The 21,914-nt window shown below is 43.7% G+C and overlaps 2 protein-coding genes across 2 annotated transcripts in view; both read left to right on the top strand.

The window, feature by feature from the left end:
• The window catches only part of LOC124553927 (ankyrin repeat domain-containing protein 65-like), a 445,704-nt gene that overhangs the window by 31,313 nt on the left and 392,477 nt on the right, over positions 1-21,914 (top strand). The window lies entirely within an intron of this gene.
• LOC124553642 (histone-lysine N-methyltransferase EHMT1-like) overlaps positions 1-21,914 on the top strand; it is a 63,522-nt gene that overhangs the window by 7,647 nt on the left and 33,961 nt on the right. The window lies entirely within an intron of this gene.

The following is a 21,914-nucleotide window of genomic DNA, read 5'->3' on the forward strand; positions in this document are numbered from 1 at the left end:
TGCGCATCTGACGCCACAAAACACAGTCAGCCAATGAACAGAGAACGACGTTGCCAGAGCTCGACTGCAGTGCAGAGCACGGACGAGTGTCTTCAGTTTTAGAAACGTTCAGTCATAAATAAAGTAATTGAACAAAAGCAATGTAGCAGCAGTAACCGATGTGAGGCTAAGCGAAAATTGACTTCCTTTTTTTTCACTCCACTCACTAATTTTTTAAGAGTTATCGACAGCCATAGTGCGCGTCATTTACGACGGCGGCCGAGTTTAGGTTCGTTCTGCGCATCTGACGCCACAAAACACAGTCAGCCAATGAACAGAGAACGACGTTGCCAGAGCTCGACTGCAGTGCAGAGCACGGACGAGTGTCTTCAGTTTTAGAAACGTTCAGTCATAAATAAAGTAATTGAACAAAAGCAATGTCATGATAGCAGACTTTCTTTTATAGAATGTTTGGAAAAAGCATTCTTTATACCAATTGCTTCATATTCTATTAATTAAACCAAACAAGCAATAAGCCTACTAATTCAGGCGATAGCAAGGAAAGGTGTTTGTATCATTATCGCGAACCGCTTTTTTCGCAATAAACAACAGCGGTAATTGTTTATTTCCTATTGTACTTCGACGAAACGGGAGTAATTAATAGTCATACCAACAGCGATTGTCGGTATTTTGCGTCCTTTTTAGAGTCCTCCAGGAGTTCTGTCCACCGACGAGCGGCGTTGGCATAATGGTTAAGGTGCATAGGGGCTACGCAAAAGGCGCCGACTTCAAACCTTCATGCCGGCACGGTTAACTCAGCGTGTTCGGTCAGAGGGTTATCTGCCCTCTGTAATAAAAAAAAAACTGAGTTAATTGATCAACGACGAACCGAAACTGGTGTCTTGCGACGTATGTCACGAGCAGATGCAACTAACAAACACGAACAAAATGAGATTAAAAAAAAAAAACCTTGTTCAGAGCTTGATATTTTCTTTAATTATAAACAATATCAAAGTATCCAACTGCATGAATTTAGAATTTTTTGAAATTCTAGTGCTTTGTCTCTTCATTATAATCATAAGTTCTCGGTTTTTCTAATTTCGTCCTCCAGTATTTCTTTTCACATCAATTAAAAACAATGAAAAGGCACACATACAAAATTCATGTTATCTGTTTTGTTTGTATATCTTCTCTTCCGCAGTCGCTGTTTTACTGTTCATACTGAGATATTTTCTTTCGCGACAGTATTAAAAGTATTATTGAGAGCAGAATTTCGGCTCGTACGTTGCCGAGCTACTTGATTGTCTGACACAATTCTTTGCTTCGCTGCTTTGGCAACGTCATATTCAATGTTTTCGTCGACTGATATATGTTTTGGCAAGTATTTGCTATCCGTTGTGACAAACACAAATTGTTTGCGCACTGTGCCTCACTCACAATATATTTTAGTTCTATGTTTTATACATCCACAATTCAGTTTTGTGTAGTTCGCCAACTTTGTTTTAATCAGAACGTTTTGGAAAAAAGCGAAATGACTGTGGTATAAATAAAAGTTTTATTACAGTCGCTAAAGATGGAATATTTCCCAGTTTATAAACACTGTTTATGTTTTAAAGGATGTTCATTTTAACTGGGGACATGCTTTTGTAAGTCCACAGTTTTGTTTAATGTAATTTGTCCTGCCTCGTGAAGACTGGGTGTTGTGTGATGTCCTTAGGTTAGGTAGGTTTAAGTAGTTCTAAGTTCTAGGGGACTGATGACCATAGATGTCAAGTCCCATAGTCCTCAGAGCCATTTGACCCATTTTTTGTAATTTGTCTACTTCCTTTTGATTGACTGAAGTCCTTTGAAATACAGTCAAACGCGCCCGGTGTAAATAAAACTTTTATTACAGTCGCGAAAGACGGAATATTTCTCAGTATTACATACGACACCTATCAGGTGCTTAAATTAAATGAGATATTGTTATACAGTAAATTTTATATGAAATTTAGATATCTTGTCCACATTTCATTCTCAACACTGTGGCAACTATAATCGACCATACGGAAAGTATACGCTATGGACTTTTACCTCTGCAAAGTCTTCAAACTTTCGTGCAATGGTTTACTACATTTAATGCTGCACATCGAAACAAAATTAAGTCATTTATGGGGGGAAGGTATCAGTCAAGAACATGTGTAAGAACCAAATTTTGGGGCCAAACAGTTTTTGTGAAATAGAATGATACGTGTGTCAAAGCAGTGGGAACACCATGTGTCTGCACAGGCGAGCAGTGCAGTGATGACAAAATCGCGCACAGCGCGGAATGCGGGGAGCACGTCTGTGCAGCAGCGAAAGGGTCAATGCGGCCGTGGTGGCTTTACTTCATAAACTGCGCGCTGCCCCCTAAACGTAAGTTTGCGAACTGTAGTATACTATGGCGCTGCTTGTCTTGGCGCGTACAACTGGCAACGCAGCAATCTCCCGCGTCTGGGCGGGCATGCGCGAGCCGCCGAGATAAAAGAATTGGTATAGTGAAACAAGGTTTCCCTCGTATGAAAATAAACATCAAATTTCTTCTCTTATGTTACTCCAAAGTTTCGTAAGCTATTGAGGTCTTTGTTGCCAATTACTTGTTTAATGAGGGTCTCTGTTTCAGAATTCTGTCGCAGTAGTTGCTGTGAGATGAGTTTGTGCTAATTACGCTTTGTTTTGACAATGGAAGTACTATTAAACCTGTCAACAAGAAATGTGGACGCTACTCATAAATGGTGATGTTTCTTCGAATCAGAAAACTTTAACAACACACAAAGACTGCCAATTCTGTTGGAATTTTGGTTGAATCCCCATAACCCATCGGTATTTTTGACACTGAGCGACTGGAATAAAAACTTGCCAAAGGATTTTATTCCTTCTCTTGATCTGAGTATGATTTTAATTAATTACGAGCGTTCTTTCAGGTGGAATGATAGGAACATGCCAGGTGCTGGTTACTCACATACGGCTTGCAAAACTGACAGTGTGCAGTTCGCGAATAAAATAGTTCTTACTGAGAAAAATAAAAAAATGATCTGTCGCACAACACAATGGTCAGTGCATTGTCAGCAGCTGAGCATAATGCGCACGAAAGTAATGCGGAAGGTAGCCATTTGTGCCTCGTGAGCGATAGTTCGAAAAACATTGTCATGAAAGTAGAGCTGCCTTTGTCAGCAATACATTTCAACAAATTAAATATATTTAATTACCACACTCTTTCAGGAAACTCCTACTTTCGTAATAATACCGACATTTTTTTTATGTATGTAGCCTGTTGTATAATTAGTTTATTAATGCTCACACTGTGTATGCAACAATTGAAATCGTTTCTCTCAACATGGCGAGCCAATTAAAAGATGATTATTTGTGACTGTTTTTCGACTGTTTCTAGCTTACAATGGAAATGTGATGTCCACCTGTACATAGTGTAATGTCTCTTATTACATCAATATCCAAATAACGATAGTGGAACTTACGTACTACATTCCTTTGGACGATTTTTTCCAGATGCACAATGGGGTCATATCTGTGGAAGTTACACGTTTTCGACTTTTTGCAACAGATCGTAGAGATACGTCAGCATAACAGGCAACGAGTAGATAACCATGTTTAACTTTCCTGCCTTGCCTCGAAATCACGTGATTTTATAATATTCCTTACTTCCTTAATCACCACCTTCAGGATGAATCGTCTGCCTGTTCTTACGGTCTGAAAACATTGTGGAGACAGAAAATATAATCAGAATTGCTAATGGCTCACCAGTTATCGAACTGTGCATTGTTCTTGATGAAAGAATAAACAAAACGAAAGAACTGTACAGATGTATGTAACTGAAAACTTATGTACTAACGAAAATAGATGGAGTGCTTAAACGGCGCAAAACGAAACATTACTCAGTGACAGTAAAATACAGTATACAGCAAGGCCGTATTTTTCGGATGGGCAGTACTTTCACTGGCCATATGCGCCATGCCAAGTGGACATACGGCAGGACTGCCTCCCCCCTCCATCCCTGCCTCAGGGCTCGCGCGGCGCGAGAAACTGTGCCGCAACCGGAGCGCCGCGCGACCTGGCGCAGACGCGCGTCGCGTCCCAGTCGCGTCGCGTCGCAGTTCGAGCAGTCCCATTTGAACCTGTGAAGTTACGAAAACGCGCGCTGGACTGGGTCGCGCTATACGCGTCTTAATTTGCGTCTAGCTTAACAACTGCGCCACTTTTGTGTTACACAGGCGATGCCGACCGCAGCGCCATATTCTGCATGTTTATATCTGTGTCTGAATACGTATAGCTATACCAGTTTCTTTGGCGCGTATCAATAGTTTTGAAGAACACCGTCAATAGTGTGTCGGCTATCGATGCTTAAGTAACACTAAGTAGTGGCCTTCCTCTGTTGCGGGGGCGTGAGGCCGTGGGGCGGCACGCGGGGGTAGCGGCTGTGGCCGGCCCGCCTCCCCTACCTACGCCCCCGCCGCCCACAAAGCGGCAGGGCGGCGCGCCTCCCACGCTGGCCTTCTGCCCTAGTGTGAACCACTGCAGACGTGAGCGCGTGCGTGAATTACGTCACCCGGTCGCGACTGACGTGAGGTGGCCATTCTGTGCCGCCACAGAGGCGAGGACGACTTTTCCGCTACTGGAGACCTGCCAGTTTAGCAGTGCGGAAGTACACTTCTCGGCCAGTTGCTCTGACGAATTCTTCCGAGAAAGGTTGCCAGAAGACGGTGTACAAGTGTTGCCGGAACATCGCTCCGAGACGAACGCATTACTCGGGGGCTTCGACGTCGAGAAACGGTGAGTGTCTGTTCCTTAGTTTAGCTGTTAAGTCCCACAGTGCTCAAAGCCATTTGTTCCTTAGTTTCTGTCGCCTAGTGTAAAGTACCTTTTCGGCTCGCTAGATGGCGGTGCCATAGGTCCAACGGATATCAACTGCGTTTTTTTAAATAGGAACACTCATTTAGCCAGATGGCGCTACGGTTGGCCCGCTAGATGGCGCTGCCATAGGTCAAAGGGATATCGACTGCGTTTTTTTTAAAAATAGGAACCCCCCTTTTTTATTACATATTCGTGTAGTACGTAGAGAAATTTGAATGTTTTAGGTGGGCCACTTTTTCCGCTTTGTGATTCATGGCGCTATAATGGTCACAAACGTATAAGTGGTATCACGTAACATTCCGCCAGTGCGGACGGTATTTGCTTCGTGATACATTACCCGTGTTAAAATGGACCGTTTACCAATTGCGGAAAAGGTCGATATCGTGTTGATGTATGGCTATTGTGCCGGCCGCGGTGGTCTCGCGGTTCTAGGCGCTCAGTCCGGAGCTGCGCGACTGCTACGGTCGCAGGTTCGAATCCTGCCTCGGGCATGGATGTGTGTGATGTCCTTAGGTTGGTTAGGTTTAAGTAGTTCTAAGTTCTAGGGGACTGATGACCACTGATGTTAAGTCCCATAGTGCTCAGAGCCATTTTATGGCTATCGTGAACAAAATGCCCAACGGGCGCGGCTAAGTATGCTGCACGGTATCCTGGACGACATCATCCAAGTGTCTGGACCGTTCGCCGGATAGTTACGTTATTTAAGGAAACAGGAAGTGTCCAGCCACATGTGAAACGTCAACCACAACTTCCAACAAATGATGATGCCCAAGTAGGCGTTTTAGCTGGTGTCGCGGCTAATCCGCACATCAGTAGCAGACAAATTGCGCGGGAATCGGGAATCTCAAAAACGTCGGTGTTGAGAATGCTACATCAACATCGATTGCACCCGTACCATATTTCTGCGCACCGGGAATTGCATGGCGACGACTTTGAGCGTCATGTACAGTTCTGCCACTGGGCACAAGAGAAATTACGGGACGATGACAGATTTTTTGCACGCGTTCTACTTAGCGTCATTCACCGACAGCGGTAACGTAAACCGGCATAATATGCACTACTGGGCAACGGAAAATCCACGATGGCTGCGACAAGTGGAACATGAGCGACCTTGGCGGGTTAATGTACGGTGCGGCATTATGGGAGGAAGGATAATTGGCCCTCATTTTATCGATGGGAATCTAAATGGTGCAATGTATGCTGATTTCCGATGTAATGTTCTACCGATGTTACTACAAGATGTTTCACTGCATGACAGAATGGCGATGTACGTCCAGCATGATTGATGTCCGGCACATAGCTCGCGAGCGGTTGAAGCGCTATTGAGTAGCATATTTCATGACAGGTGGATTGGTCGCACGTTCACCGGATGACGTCCCCGGATTTCTTTCTATGGGGAAAGTTTAAGGATATTTTCTATGGTGATCCACCGACAACGCCTGACAACATGCGTAAGCGCATTGTCAATGCATGTGCGAACATTGCGGAAGGCGAACTACTCGCTGTGAGCCATATGCTTATGACTATTACAGCGCCATCTATCACAGAGCGAAAAAAGTGGTCCAACTGAAACATTCATCTCTCTTTACGTACTACACGAATATGTAATAAGAATGGGGGTTCCTATTAAAAGAAAAAAAAGCAGTTGATATCCGTTTGACCTATGGCAGCGCCATCTGTTTTCCTCCTTCAAGCTAGACAAGTTTCGTTCTTTGTCGTTTTTTGGTTTGACGCTTATTTCGTGAGATATTTGGCCGGGTCTCGATCAATAGACCACTCTGTGTGTGTGTGTGTGTGTGTGTGTGTGACAATGATAGTTACCTTTTATTATTTTCCTTAATTGTGCTTCATATTTTAGGAATAAATGCAACGTAATTTGGGTCTAGGAATGTAGGCGCCGTCTGACGTACGTCATGCACACCTTAGGCCGTAAAATGCTGCGTAATGTGCCGCCGAGGTGCCGAAATCTTTCTTAAAGCTGGAGATACCGTCGTGTTGTATTTACAGTCTAGTCTAAACGTGCTCGGAGCTGCAGACACGGAATGTCGGCTATCCGGTGACACAGGGACTCCGCAAAGTGTTCGTCTAATACGTGATCGTATGTTTAAGTATGTATAAAGGGTCGAAAACTGCCGGATGGAAACGAAGCAGGTACAAGCACGTCCTTATTGATCAGTGAAAATGAGAATGCAATAAAGAAACACAGGTTTGCTCCGTGAATAAAGACGGTTAAGCATTCAGAAATACAGATAGGCAATGTAAGACGCAAAATCAGTATTCGTCTGCAGTACTGAAAATCACACTTTGAACATAGAATGTTGTTAGTAGGACCTCCTTTCCTCCTATAATCGCTGACATTCTTCTTGGAATGGATTTCACCAGAGATTGTGTTGTGTGCACTGTAATTTTACGGCATTCCTCTTGGAGAGCGGTCTGTCGATCAATTCTATTGGATGTCTGACGTGATGTTTTTGTCGAGCAAATGCCACAAATTGTCGATAGGATTAGTGCCTGGGGTGTCTGCATCCAGTGGGGCCTGTTATACAAGAGCCACAGTTAGAGCAGCACGTTTTGAATTAATGTCTTGTGTGAAAATATAATACCCATATGATTCACAGTACTGTTTTTAGGGTATTTATGGTGCATCTTGTGGTCCATAATGCCATCAATGAGCACCCTCACACATGTACTGAAACCATGTGTAACTGGAGATGTTACATTTCTCTCTTCAAGTTGACAATTCTTTTTTCTCCACGCTGTTACGCGCCCTTTACACGTAAACAGCTCAAATCCATTATCGTCAGTAAATACAATCTTCCTGCAGAAATCAAACGCACCTGATTTATGTTCCCTTTGAAATGCAACGCGCTTTCTTCTATTCACTTCAGTTCACTGACGTACGGTTTTCTGCGGGCTGTTCGTGCAGAAACAGGCCTTCCTGTACGCACACGAAAACCAGTAGCGAGGTGTGGGGCGCTGAGTTTCGAATTTTTGATGACTTCTCGAAGTAGCTGTCGTTTCTCCATCTCGGACAGAACTGCAACACGACCGCTTCGCGATTTGTTTTCGTACTTTCTGCTGCGGTTAAACCTGTGTGTAATACTCGTAACTGTACTGCTGTGTGTACCGGCGTTTTCTCCAAAACATTTTCCTCGTCGAAACAACCTGAGGCACGTATCTCTTCGTTTATAGTTTCGCAACGCTCTCGACCTATATGGCGTGAGTATGAGTGAACGGAGAGGCAGCTGTTCGGTGGGCTGGGTGGAACGCGAACGAACGCGAGAGGCCGTGTGTCGCCGCGGCTGTTGCCCAGTGGGGCGGGACCCGTTTGGCGGTCTTACGTAGCGTGTGTTTGGTCACAAATATAGGTGAAGACCGGTTTATTGCCAAGTGTCGAAATCAACCGATGTAAGGAAATAGTTACTATTCGTTTCGCAGCGATATTTGTATGACTGTGTTATAGTCTATGCGCCACGGTCGGTCGAACAGTTTGTGGAGTAACTGTACTTGTGGTCACAACACGATCCACGAACGACGCCCTGTTCTCCGAACTGTGGTAGCTTTGTTTACAAAAAGATGTTGCAACTTTTGCCGGTAGCAATACGTCAAATTCAGTGTAAAGAGCGGTGAAGTGCATACTATTCTAATTACCAATAATGTGCTCAGTTTACTTTGAAAAAAAAAATTGCTCTAGTGACCCGAAGAGGCGGCAACGTGTATCTCACACTGTTACTCGGGTTATGCAGGCAGAATAGGTCCAGCTTGCTACTAAATGGCCGAATAGAAATGGAAGAAAATTAACAGTTCGCTCAGAAATGCTCAGTTACGAAACAAATGTTACTCCTGTTTAGAAGTGAAACCGTGAAAGAAAGTACACCCGAAGAAATAGGTGGCATACTTCGGACTTGGTCTTCTTCTCAATAAAATTGCCTCGTGTTCAATGTACGGAGCCCTGGAATGCAACCGATGTGATACTGTCGTAATTGCCGACGGATAGTACCACGGAGGGCATTAGTATCAACTAAAATACTATTATGCTCAACACGATGTTTCGGCTCTTATGCAGTTTATAGTGTCCATGCGCTGATCACGAGAAAAGTGCCTATTTTTGAAGGGAACGCGTATTTCTGAAGATATAAGCATATATATGCACGGAATACCAAAAAAGTACTTATTTTCATATGGATGCAAAAAAAAATCAATTAACTGCCTGCTTTGACCAACTTGCCAATATGCTGCAGACTATATTTCTTCACAGTCTTTAGCCATAGGTAAAGCTTACAGTTTCATACATCCTAACCATGATATCTACAGTTGGCTTTGCATATTGTTGCATGTGGTATATGTCCCTGTTGCTCACAGTTATATATATCTTGGTCAGTGCGCCCAACAACCTATATTTTTCTGTTGAGGCTGTCTGTTTTGAAGTATCGTATATCACTGTGTGTGCCAAAATGGCGAGAAATTTTCGAGATGTGAGTGACTTTGTAATGGAAGATTTATACCATATTACGGAGAACACCCAAAGTTCTATACAATGGGCTAGGCAACAAGGTCTTTTGAAGAACGATATGGTGTGTGAAAATGGGAATTGTCTTGGATACACAGGAGAAAACTACGGGGAAAGATGGTGAAATTTGGCGCTGCTCCGTTGGCAGGGCCTGCAGAATGAAATGTTCGGTCAGGAAAATGTCATTTATTGCTGGCAGTCATTCGGACATTTGTAAAATTTGGCGACTGTCTTAGATGTGGGCTTTCGAACTCAATAAGCAAAAGTTTTTAATGAGGGACCTCAAAATTGGCAGTGAGCAGACTGTGGTCGATTGGTGCCAATTTTGTAGGGATATCTGCCATGAATATTTCGTAATTGAGCCAATAGTTTTTGACGGCCCTGGCCATACTGTTGAAGTAGACGAGAGCTGCTTCGTCAGGAGAAAGTACCATCGAGGTCATAGTGTGCGGGAGCAATGGGTCCTGACGTTGAGACAAAGCAAAGCTTTATGGTTGCTGTGCCACGTCGTGATGCTACGCATTTGCTGCAACAGTATGTTTTGCCCGGAACCACAGTAGTTTCCGATTTGTGGCAAGCTTACATCACCATATGTAACATGGGCTACAATCATCTGTCAATCATTCGCTTTATTTTGTCGATCCCTTTACAAACGATACCACAAATCACGTGGAGTCAGTCTGGCAAAAAGCTAAAGAAAAAAATAAAAGGCGTTTCGGAACTCACCGTGCTCTGCTGAATAAGTACCCGGCGGAATTTCTCTGGCGTCAACGTTTTGGGGAAAATCCATTCCACAGTCTCATTGAGCGTGTTCGAAAAATCTATCGCAATGCCGCAAATTAACTTGAGGTAGCTGTTTTTTATCTAATCTGTGATTCGAGCTTTAACGTATATCTTTTTTGCAAAAAAAAAAAAAAAATGGTTTTGAAATTCCGTGCATACATGTGCAATACATCATTTCTGATTTAAAAAATTTTTTTGAGACAGTTAATTGATTTTTTTTTTTTTTTTTTTTTTTTTTTTTTTTTTGCGTCCTTACGAAACGCATCAGATATGATTGTAACACACAATTTTTGAAATAAAAAATGTTTTGGTATTCCGTGCATATATATGCTTATATCTTCAGAAATACGCGTTTCCTCGAAAAATAGGTACTTTCCTCGTGATCAGCGCATGTACCCCCTAAACTGCAGAAGTGCCGATTGTTCTTCATAATACTACCCGCTTATGCCTGTTCCGCTCGCGAATGGCGAATGGGTAAGGTGGTGGTCTGTAAGCGTCTGTATTGGCTGCAGTTTCCGGATTTCGCCCTCGTGCTCATTTCGCTGCAAGGCCGTGAGTCTGGAGGAGGCGCGCTGGCGCTGCCAAACAGCAGTCTGGCCGCAGGAAGCGGGCGTCCGCGCACCGCAGGTCAGATAACTGCGTGTCGGCAGCTCAGGGTCGGCCGGTGACGTCAGCGGCCGCGCCGGCAGGGAAGTGCGCAGCGGCGAGGCCGAGAGTGCGCACACTACCCTCCTCCACATACCGCAACGTGGTGCAGGCGGTTACTCAGTTTTACTGCACTCCGCATCACAGTATTAATTCGGTACTACTTCCCGTTTAGATTTGGCTGTTGCACGAGAGATGTGTTGCAATAGAGCAATTAACGAATTACGATTGCGCGGATGAGAGCGTACTGTTGGATTCACAATGGTAGATTGGGTACGCTTCATATCTTCGAGAGCGATGTTTCACACTGGTGCGGAAAACACCGGGCCATAAAAAATGTGTAGGCCACATGAAGTTTTCAGGTGGAAGAATGTTTCCTTCAGCTTGAAAGATGTGATTGTTCGTATGTTGGCATAGTTTGACAACACAAATTGTATCGTTTATCGTTCCTGTTATAAAAGTGGTTCGTCGACCGTCAGTCAGCCTCTCCTCTCCTCTCCTCTCCTGTACTGCGCTTCGTTAGTGCTGCTCCCTCGTCACTGAGTTCGCGACGCTCCCAGTAGAGTCCCCCAGCCACCAGGGAGAGCTGCCTCAGCAGTCGGGCAGAGGTGAAGATGAGCTGCGGTGACGGGCGCCAGCCGAGACACTCGGCCGGGAATCGAACCCGGCTACGCTGACCGCGAGAGCACGGGTTGGTGCGCGCTGCTCACTGCTGGTCCCTGCGCTCCGCCCCCCCCCCCCCCCCCTGCTGCACGTACTCACCCTCCCGGGATTCTTCAGTTCGTTGCTCATGCAGCGATGTCTGGACGAACGCCGGACATTTGCCACGCCGGACATTTGCCACACTCGCCCCTTCGCCATGTAGCGATCCCTCAGGTAAGGGACGCCCTTCCTCGTACTTCTTCTGTCCGCTTGCAAACCGCCGTCTCCACATCTTACTCGGTACAAGCAGTACGTAAGGGACCATCTTCGACATCTTGGCCAAATACAGAGCTCCTTTTCCGAAATCGAAGTATTTATAACTTTTGGGAAACGAAAGCAATACCGACGCTTGTCAGTATGTAATTAGTTCTGCGAAGTATACATATAGATTCGTATGTCTGTACGGTAGCTTCCTTTCACGCTTACTGATTGCGATAGAAACAGTCCGTCGCCATGGGAGCAACAAGAAAGGAACGATGTAAAGAGAATGCGAATGTACGCTAATCATTTCTTTTTGATCACTGCATTTGTGCCTACTTTAATTACTACAACTGCATGCCCAAAATACAAGGAAAGAAGAAATGGCTATGTCAGTGTTTGAAAAGAACGACATACTCCATATTAATTTACTCTCTAAAATGCGATATCCCTACTCTCTAAAATGCCACATCCCTTGCGGCGAAACATTAGTTAATAAAGTATAGCGGGACACTGTTAAAATTATGACTGAAAATTCGTTCACTAAATAAAGGTAAGAACATCTGTGATTGACGTGTCATCTAAAGTCGACGTTACAATTTTAAAATGTTAGAAATAAGGAAATGAAGTAATACAGAATGCTGTGCTTGTAACGTACGTTGTTGTTCTTCATTGTTTGCCTGTGGTATTTACAGGCTCACAGAGAAAGCAACCTAGGTTTTGGAGGGAAAAGCCGTGATTTTAATGATCTGCGCAACAGAAACAAGAAGCACAACTTAAGGAAAAATAATGTAATGTGTGTTCCAGCTCACAAACGACATTGAAGCAGGTAGTTCCTGTGACTTAGTATGGGCAGAGGTTGTATTCGACAACCGGAATAAATTAATAACTGGCTCCTTTTACCAACCCCCGGTCTCAGATGAAACAGTTGCTGAACAGTTCAAAGAAAACTTGAGTCTCATCACAAATAGGTGCCCTACTCATACAATTACAGTTGGCAGTGATTTCAGTCTACCTTCCGTATGTTGACAAAAATACATTTTCAGACCCTATTGTAGATAGAAAACAACTTCCGTAATTGTTCTAAATGCTTTTTTAAAAATTATTTTGAAGAATTAGTTCACGAGGCCATTCAAATCGCAAATGGTTACGAAAACGCACTTGACCTCTTAACCACAAATAATTCTGAGCATCACGACGGATACAGGGATTAGTGAACACACAGTCGTAGCGAGGCTCAATTCCGTAACAAAGAAATTCACCAAAACTAAACGCGAAATATATCTGTTTATAAAAGCAACTAAAAATTCGGTTGACGTCTTTCTGAGAGACAGTCTCCAATCCTTCCAAACTATGTAAGTGAAGACCATATGTGGCTTACGTTCAAACAAATAGTATCAACAGCTGTCGAGAGATTCATACCAAATAAATTAATAAGAGACGGAACTGATCCCCCATGGTACACATAACACGACAGAAAGCTGCTGCAGGAGCACCGAAAAAGGTATGTATAATTTAGACGAACGCAAAATCTCCAAGATTGACCAAGTTTTACCGAGGCTCGAAATTTGGTGCGGATTTCTATGCGACATGCATTTAATAGTTTCTACAACGAAACTCTCTCTAGATATGTGGCGGAAAATCCAAAGAGACTGGTTCTGTGTTAAGGAAACCAGCGGAAAGGCTCAGTAAGTGATGAGGAAGGGGAGACAAGGGACCCAACGCTTCGGAGCAGTAAAATCGTGGCAAATGTCCGCACACCACAACCACACTGCAGTGACGTTTCAGAGATCATTAATCCGTCCCTTCCTGAGTGTTCTCTTTAGAAATGCGTGAAAAATTACGTACTACGCTCCAGGTGTTACACGTGCCTCGTGTACGGGTCTCAGCCGGTCGTAGAGCTATCAGGTCACCCAAAATATACGCACAGTATGTACCGAGGTCCGGCTTCCGCTGAACTATAGCGGACATTTAATGAAATTCCGGACTACGCCAGTTACAGCGGATCTGCACTTCGGGTTAATTAGGATTTTTAAATGACACACGCACCTAATTTTTCCCTGTAAATTGGGAAAGCCGCGTGTCCCGAAGAATAATGAAAACCCGGACAACTACGGATACAATTACAACGGAATCGTTACTGCGCGACTAGTTTTGCACGGTAGCGATACAAAGAAACGTGAAACTATGAAATAGTTACTGAAATTTGCAATAAATAATCTGAATGTTACTTTAGATGGCAAATTACTTGAACCGTCGCCAGCTCCATTTGTGAGCAAAAATAGCTGTACGTTTGTTACTCTCTATATAAGAGCCAGTGTCCTGACTGAATCATCGCCCAGTCCAAACCGCTGAGGGCAGAAAGTCGATCTGCAGGTGGTGTGCACCTTACACTGTACGCGTCGTTTGATGTTTCGTTTAGCGAAGAATCCGTAATTTTGCAGTTCTCTGTTAACGTAATATTCAGATGTGAGTAGAGTTTGCAGCGCACACAAAAAACATGTCATTCTGAGATAATATTTCGTCAACATTTCATTTAAATTATGGTTCAACTCTTCTACGTTGTCATTATTCTGTAACTAGTTGCTTTACGGAGCAACAAAGTTCACCGATGTTAAATAACAGTTTTGAGTAGCACTGTTTCACTTCTTTATCGTATTTACCGAAATTAAATAATGTAACCATTCCAATATTTTAATATTCTTTCGCTCGTGGTGTTCCCGGAGTCAGTAATGGTGAAGGGATAGCGCCTGTCGGGCAAATGACTGACGTAAAGTTCATTAGATTATAACACTTGCTGATCTCAACAGCCTCACTCAGTTACGAAACAGTACTGCACCTGCCGGCCTGTTACGGCCTCAACGTGAGACCACTCGGGTCTCAGTTGGATGAGCTGGTGCTAGGTACGGCGTTAGTGGTGGACAGCGTGTGACGACACGCAGTTCTCCAATGTCGCTCGACGTAACAAGTTTGGGTCGACAGTAGCGTCGTGGGATATTGGAGCCGCCACTCGCCTCCGCAGGGTACGGCCGGCCCTGTACGAAGGCCCCGCAACTCCCCCCCTCCCAGCTGCGGCGCAACGCCTCTGCAGCGGACCGCCTGCCGCCGGCAGCTCTCTCCGCCACACGCCGCGACTCACCCCGTACTCCAGACGTACGCTTCGGCTCCGAACAACAGCAAACTCGCTTGCATAGGCCAGCGTTTTAACTACATCTAAATTACAATATTCACCTCTAATTAGTTCGTTCGAATGAATTTTTTGACATTCAAATTACATAACAAGGAAAAACTGGTAGAAGCCAAACTCGGGGGAGATCAGTTTGGATTCCGTAGAAATGTTGGAACACGGGAGGCAATACTGACCCTACGACTTATCTTAGAAGAAAGATTAAGGAAAGGCAAACCTACGTTTCTCGCATTTGTAGACTTAGAGAAAGCTTTTGACAATGTTGACTGGAATACTCTCTTTCAAATTCTGAAGGTGGCAGGGGTAAAATACAGGGAGCGAAAGCCTATTTACAATTTGTGCAGAAACCAGATGGCAGCTATGAGAGTCGAGGGGCACGAAAGGAAGCAGTGGTTGGAAAGGGAATGAGACAGGGTTGTAGCCTATCCCCGATGTTATTCAATCTGTATATTGAGCAAGCAGTAAAGGAAACGAAAGAAAAATTAGGAGTAGAAATTAAAATCCGTGGAGGTTCGCCTATGACATTGTAATTCTGTCAGAGATACCAAAGGACCTGGAAGAGCAGCTGAACGGAATGGCCTCGTGATGGCTGGGTGTTGTGTGCTGTCCTTAGGTTAGTTAGGTTTAAGTAGTTCTAAGTTCTAGGGGTCTGATGACCATAGCTGTTAAGTCCCATAGTGCTCAGAGCCATTTGAACCATTTTTGAACGGAATGGACAGTGACTTGAAAGGAGGATATAAGATGAACATCAACAAAAGCAAAACGAGGATAATGGAATGTAGTCGAATTAAGTCGGGTGATGCTGCGGGAATCAGTTTAGGAAATGAGACACACAAAGTAGTAAAGGAGTTTTGCTATTTGGGGAGCAAAATAACTGATGATGGTCGAAGCAGAGAGGATATGAAATGTAGACTGGCAATGGCAGGGAAAGCGTTTCAGAAGAAGAAAAATTTGTTAACATTGGTATCAGGAAGTCGTTTCTGAAAACATTTGTATAGAGTGTAGCCATGTATGGAAGTGAAAAATGGACGATAAACAGTTTGGTCAAGAAGAGAATAGTTGTTGTTGTTGTGGTCTTCAGTCCTGAGACTGGTTTGATGCAGCTCTCCATGCTACTCTATCCTGTGCAAGCTTTTTCATCTCCCAGTACCTACTGCAACCTACATCCTTCTGAACCTGCTTAGTGTATTCATCTCTTGGTCTCCCTCTACGATTTTTACCCTCCACGCTGCCCTCCAATACTAAATTGGTGATCCCTTGATGCCTCAGAACATGTCCTACCAACCGATCCCTTCTTCTGGTCAAGTTGTGCCACAAACTTCTCTTCTCCCCAATCCTATTCAATACTTCCTCATTAGTTATGTGATCTACCCATCTAATCTTCAGCATTCTTCTGTAGCACCACATTTCGAAAGCTTCTATTCTCTTCTTGTCCAAACTATTTATCGTCCATGTTTCACTTCCATACATGGCTACACTCCATACGAATACTTTCAGAAATGACTTCCTGACACTTAAATCAATACTGGATGTTAACAAATTTCTCTTCTTCAGAGAATAGAAGCTTCCGAAATGTAGTGCTACAGAAGAATGCTGAAGGTTAGATGGGTAGATCACATAACTAATGAGGAAGTATTGAATAGGATAGGGGAGAAGAGAAGTTTAAAGACAACAACAACAACACAGCCCTATTCCGTCTTCGTGAGTGATGTTCAACAGAAATTTTTATGTGGGAGAAAAAGGAGAGGTTAACATTCTGTCCTTCCCCTTGAAGTGGTGTCGGGTGTCAAAAAGTCCGGTAAGCGATTCGCGACGTGGCTTTCTAGCCCGGTGGGGGGGGGGGGGGGGAGGAGAGGAGGTGATGAGGGGTCAAAGTGCTGGGAGGGGGGGGGGGGGTCGCGTGACGTCAGAGCCGCGTCCGGTTCTGGAACAGAGGCTGGATCATGGAGGTGGAATGAGGGGAGACGGCGCTGCAGACTGACGCTGTAAGTCAGTGGGCGGGGCTGCCGCCATCTTGGATCCCACAAAACATTTGCAGACGAGTGTTTACAATTGCTGCTTGTTCGTCATTTCTGTCTTGTGCACGCGATATTTATTTTTTGCAGTAAATGTTACACTGTTTTAGTGAACAACACAGCATAAGGAACGCAACTTCAAACGTTTAATGCGTATTCGATGCAGTAATACGACACGAAAATATGACGCTTCTGGCCCCAGTACTGTAATTCCGTTTTGTTTATACACTTCGAATAACCGAGAATACAAGTATGTGCTCTAAAAAGCGTGCTTTCGTAATCCATTTCTCTTCACTTTCATTGTGTTTGTGTCGATAATTGATAAAGCGAGAACTCCGAAAGCAATGATTGATAGTTTAGAGGCACCCATTTGTATTCGTTGCATTTTCAAGTCAAATGCAAGTTTTAAATGTTCAAGTTTGCAAGAAACTTACTTTATTTCCTTTGGTGTCCCAAAGATGTATGCAACGATGATTTAAACAAGCCAGCCGTCGTATCAACAGAGTGAAAGATTCGTTAAATTGCGAAGGAAGTGGACGGAATTCAAGATTGTCAGGCCCATTGTAATTTACACATCTGCTTTGTTCTTAAATTGTACGTACCAAGTGACATTCAGTGTGGCGAATAACAGCAGTTTACAGCGTAACACGACAGCACAGTGCTTAATGTAATGACCTAAGTAGCCTGGACTTAGATAGGGAACTTTGCTGTAACAAATATCCAACCCTTTAAATACTTATAATTCAACCACTGTAACAGGTGTTCCACACATTTCACTGAAGATTCAATTAACTACGTGTAGTTACATTACTTTTGTATTAAACTATCGCATTTAAAACATTGGTCTCCATTTCCAGGATATTTCCTGCCAGGACTTTCCAGTTACTTGGGAATAAGCAAACACTGAAGACCAAGTGCATCGCTCACTTCCACAGAGCTGTTCGCGTTGGATTGACAATAAGTCTAAAGTCAAATCCAGAAATAAAACCATACTGTAAAACTTTACAGTTCATCAGAATTTCAAGTATGCATAAGAAAATAGCGCTTAAATAAGTCCACTTACGAATGAAATGTGATTTGTTTAGATTACAATCAGAACGACGCAAGCCGGCATTTTTCCTCTTATTTTTACCTCCATAGGCAGCGGCGAGTGCCCTCTCCACAGCAGAGCAGATTGTGTGTGTGTGTGTGTGTGTGTGTGTGTGTGTGTGTGTGAGCGCACGCAGCAGCAAGGAACGTACCTCTGTTGTGGACACAGATTTTTGTAAGACGCGAAATATTAACCTGCTACAATAGGTTTTAAAATATCTTTTAATGCGTATCTATTTCAGATGATGGTTTCCAGTTGGGATCAGTTTGAAACTGTAATGTTTGGAAGATACAGGTTGGCTGGGTGATTTGTGGGAGGGACCAGACGAGGTCATCGCTCCCATCGGATTTGCGGAGGAAGGGCAACGAAGTCGGCCGCGCCCTTTCAAAGGAACCATCCCGACATTCGCCTGAAGCGATTTAGGGAAATGGCGGAAAACCTCAGTCAGGATGGCCGTGCGCGGGTTTGAACCGTCGTCCTTCCGAATACGAGAACATACTACAGGGCGTCCGGAAGTGCGCAGCTTAATACACTATTTCTCTCTTCTGAAGCATAACAAACAGTTGTTGAAACGTGGGCAATGAAAGAAACGTAAACTCGATGCTTGAAGAAACTGGCGTCCAAATTTTCTATTTACCCTTCGATTTAATAACTGAGTAATACATTTTTGCCAGCGACGAAAAGTTTCACAAAAAGTAATGAAAACATAGCACAAGTGTAGGTTACGGTATATTTATAACTGTCGAGAAACTGTCTTCAATCGTAGAGAATACTGTCGTTTTCAGATGACACTTTTCCCTTGCACACAGAAGCACTTACTCAGAATTTCTCTTGCATAGATGGTAACCGTAGCTTCCACACGTTAAGTCGCTTTCTGTGGTCTTCTTTCTCTGGCTCTCTGCTTAACTGCGTTCTTGAAGCATGTGTAGCACCTGGCTTTCTCCTAGCTGGTTCTTCATTTGGAACAGGAGTAACTTAAATAACCTCTAGCTTCTTTCCAGGTGTGCCTCTTAACAGCGTAAATGATGGGCAAATGCAGTCGTTTCAAGTCCTCGAATCGTTCTTTGAAAGTTACAATCCTGATTCTCGCGTCTGCAGTTTTCTGCCGTTCGTTGCGCCGAGGTACACCCACCCTGGACGTTGTGTAAGAGCTGACCGCAGCTGCGGGAAGCAGACTGCACAACACACGCCTCCAGTCCCTGGCGTTTGCAGCACCCACTCCTCCCTAAGGTTCTTCTGGGTTTTCTTCTTCCGTGCGTCAAGTTGTCATTCCTGGCAGCAAATTTTTCTTCACTTTCTCCTTTGTGATTCAAGTATAACTCTTACTGGTCGGTAAATCTGCGAATGCAAACCTGGAGGAATACACCTCTTTGCCTGCTGCCGTCTAAGCTCTTTCGGTGTGCGTTTCGTGTTGCATTAGGAAGTCCCAGCTGAGATAAGCCTGTAGTCGTGTGACAGAGATGGTGGGTTGTGGTGTCGCAGCCTGTATTCCTTTCCTTACCGGCTCCACCGCTGCTTCCAAACTCTCTCTCAGCACGGCGTCCACACCGAGCGAGATGGCGCAGTGGTTAGCACACTGGACTCGCATTCGGGAGGACGACGGTTCAATCCCGCGTCCGGCCATCCCGATTTAGGTTTTCCGTGATTTCCCTAAATCGCTCCAGGCAAATGCCGGGATGGTTCCTTTCAAAGGGCACGGCCGACTTCCTTCTCTGCCCTTCCCTAATCCGATGAGACCGATGACCTCGATGTCTGGTCTCCTTCCCCAAAAACAACCAACAACCAACGGCGTCCACAGGCGCGCCTGCTCTCCCTTCGTCTGTTGTGTATCACTCGGGTACACTACCGAACGTGCTAACGTGTGCGCCAGGTTTGCCTTTGGGGAAAGCGTTAAATGGCAAGACACAACATCCCGTCAATTGTATTGTGACGCCCACCTTGCGAATATTTATTTATTTATTTTATTTATTTATTTATTTATTGTTCCGTGGGACCACATTTAGGAGAAGTCTCCATGGTCATGGAACGAGTCAATACATGAAATTATAACACGATTGTAGAAACAGATAAAATGAAATATAAGAAACATATTCAGGCGACAAGTCGTTAGTTTAAATAAAGAAAATCAAGAATGTAACACTGGAATTTGCTTAATTTTTTAGCTCTTCCAGGAGCTCCTCGACAGAATAGAAGGAGTGAGCCATGAGGAAACTCTTCAGTTTGGACTTAAAAGTGTTTGGGCTACTCCTAAGATTTTTGAGTTCTTGTGGTAGCTTATTGAAAATGGATGCAGCAGAATACTGCACTCCTTTCTGCACAAGAGTCAAGGAAGTGCATTCCACATGCAGATTTGATTTCTGCCTAGTATTAACTGAGTGAAAGCTGCTAACTCTTGGGAATAGGCTAATATTGCTAACAACAAACGACATTAAAGAAAATACATACTGTGAGGGCAATGTCAAAATTCCCAGACTATTGAATAGGGGTCGACAAGAGGTTTTCGAACTTACACCATACACAGCTCGAACAGCCCGTTTTTGAGCCAAAAATACCCTTTTTGAATCAGAAGAATTACCCCAAAAAATAATACCATATGACATAAGCGTATGAAAATATGCGAAGTATACTACTTTTCGTGTTGAAATGTCACTTATTTCAGATACTGTTCTAATGGTAAATAAAGCGGCATTTAGTTTCTGAACAAGATCCTGAACATGGGCTTTCCACAACAGCTTACTATCTATCCGTACGCCTAGGAACTTCAACTGTTCCGTCTCGCTTATAACATGCCCATTCTGTCTGATTAAAATGTCAGTTCTTGTTGAATTGTGGGTTAGAAACTGTAAAAACTGAGTCTTACTGTGATTTATCATCAAATTATTTTCCACAAGCCACGAACTTATATCTTGAACTACATTATTTGATAATGTTTCAATATTACACACAAGATCCTTCACTACCAAGGTGGTGTCATCAGCAAACAGAAATATTTTTGAATCACCTGTAATACTAGAAGGCATATCATTTACATAAATAAGAAACAGCAGTGGCCCCAGCACCGACCCTTGGGGAACGCCCCATTTAACAGTGCACCATTGGGACTGAACATCATTACCACTCTCAATATTGCGGATGATTACCTTCTGCTTTCTGTTCTTTTTCGAAGACTGTGGCAAATATCCAGGTAAGCTCTCATTTTAATTAAAATTCAGAACAAAGCGTCTATTTGAGAATCTGAAACGGGAGATTCATTTTCTCATTCAGATTCTTCAGTTGTAGGACCGCAATTTTCCTAACAATTTCGAGAGTGAAATTTTTTTGAATGGTTCACACACACATTCCTCTCGCAGCTGTAGTTACTCGCTGAGGTTCGTGGACCAAGTTGGCAAACTCACTTTTCACAGACTCCGGGATGCTTCTTCGGGATGCGCTCTACCAGAGCTTGTTGCGTATTTGGAGTGTTACCTGTGTGGATTGTTTCTTCGTTGTCCTCCGTTTCTTTTTCATTTGCATTCTCTCCAACTTGTATGTAATCCGACTCGTAATCTCGTAACGCTCATAATTGTTCGACTGCTGAAAAGTTAAGCGTGAATTTCTGCTTCGTCCAGGCAAATCTATCTTAGAAGACACACGTTTGGTTTATTGTGACAAACTGCTGCTATTAATGGTCAGTTATAAATCAGCTACGAAAATGAAAGTAAACAATTACATGTTCAAAAAGGCGTTGCAAAACTTAGATTTTAGGTTGCCGAATGAAATTAAGGCCTAATTGGAGTTGTCACAGGTGATGCCAAGACTGTGCAAAATACGTCCTTGAGCACAAGTTACGTTCTTGTCGTTCCATTTCGACATTGTGAAATCGGAAGGCAGGGTGATATGTTAAAATGTGTCTTTAAGAACCGTAGTTCAAGGTCGTTA

This window comes from Schistocerca americana, chromosome 11 (assembly GCF_021461395.2).
Source record: "Schistocerca americana isolate TAMUIC-IGC-003095 chromosome 11, iqSchAmer2.1, whole genome shotgun sequence".
Classification (NCBI taxonomy): Eukaryota; Metazoa; Arthropoda; class Insecta; order Orthoptera; family Acrididae; genus Schistocerca; species Schistocerca americana.